The 1,362-nt window shown below is 50.4% G+C and overlaps 1 long non-coding RNA gene across 1 annotated transcript in view; it reads left to right on the top strand.

The window, feature by feature from the left end:
• The first annotated feature begins 211 nt into the window (after window positions 1–211).
• Window positions 212–1,362, top strand: part of LOC106725032 — a 25,750-nt gene continuing 24,599 nt past the window's right edge. Inside the window, exon 1 of the long non-coding RNA XR_001360883.1 lies at window positions 212–225. This is a non-coding gene — a long non-coding RNA (uncharacterized LOC106725032). The remainder of the gene's footprint in view (window positions 226–1,362) is intronic.

Below are 1,362 nucleotides of genomic sequence, written 5' to 3'. Positions count from 1 at the left end.
ATTTGGGGTTTGCTTCATTTTTTTTAACATATCAAATTTTGACAATTTAATAATTATCTTTAAACTCCAATCTCTGGTATCATATTGGAAGATACAAAAGAGCTTAAATTGTGTCATATATATATAGAGGCCCAGTGCATGGATTTGTGTACAGGGCGGGGGGGTAGTCCCTTAGCCTGGCCTGCACCCTCCCACAATTTGGTACCCCTCAGGGGATGTAGCAGTGTGCCACCAGCAGGCGGCCAGGAAGGAGCCTGAGCTGGAGCCAGGCGCTGTGCCACCCATGCTCATCCTGGCCCACTGCGCCTGCTGCCACCGCTTGGTAGCACTGCCGCAGAGTCAGGAGAGGCTCCCGCCACTGCAGTTGCACTCACCAGCCGTGAGCCCGGCTTCTGGCTGAGTGATGCTCCCCTTGTGGGAGCAAACTGACCGCCAGGGGGCAGCTCCTGCATTGAGCGTCTGCCCCTGGTGGTCAGTGTGCATCACAGCAACTGGTCAACCAGTCGTTCTGGTCATTCCAGTCTTTCGGTTGCTTAGGCTTTTATATAGATAGATAGATAGATAGATAGATAGATAGATAGATAGATGATAGATAGATTTTTCAATATCTCATAGCAACTAATATTGTTGTAGGGGAGAAAATAGTTAAATAAATTAAAGCCCATATTTTATATGTCAGTTGATGAGAACCCTTCATGCTACATATTATCTACACTAATAAAAGAGAAACATGGTAATTGGCGTACGACTGCTACCCTTTTCATTGGCTAATCAGTGAGTATTTGCAAATTAACTGTCAGCCAAGATGGCGGCCGGCAGCCAGGCACTGAAGCGAGCAGGGAGGCTTGCTTGCTGCAGATTCCAACGTTCGCAGCCTCACTTGCCAGCCTCTCAGCTGCAACTCTAAGCAACTATATACTATGTTGCAAATAAGAAGGTAAACAAAACCCCAGAAAACAGCCGGACTGAAACCCAGCCGGACCGAAACATTGTATCCATGTTTTCAGCAGCGAGGCCTCAGAGCTAAAGCTGGCCCAAAAAAAAAAAAAAAAAAAAGAAGAAAACAAGGAGCAGTTGGGAGCTTCAGTCACTCGCCAGCCGGAAAACAGCCCTCAGCCCCTCACCCAGACTGGCCAGGCACCCCAGTGGGGACCCCCACCCTGATCCAGGACACCCTTCAGGGCAAACCAGCCAGCCCCTACCCATGCACCAGGCCTCTATCCTATATAGTAAAAGGGTAATATGCCTCCCAGCACCGGGATCAGCGGAGCAGCGAGGCTCCCGGCACCGAGATCAGCGTGACAGGGGGCAGCGCCCAAACCCCCTGATCGCCCTGCAGCTCTGTGTGTGACAGGGGGCGGG

This window comes from Myotis brandtii, unplaced genomic scaffold (assembly GCF_000412655.1).
Source record: "Myotis brandtii unplaced genomic scaffold, ASM41265v1 scaffold10, whole genome shotgun sequence".
Taxonomy (NCBI): Eukaryota; Metazoa; Chordata; class Mammalia; order Chiroptera; family Vespertilionidae; genus Myotis; species Myotis brandtii.
The sequence above is the reverse complement of the archived record's forward strand: the minus strand, read 5'-3'. Positions and strand labels throughout refer to the sequence as shown.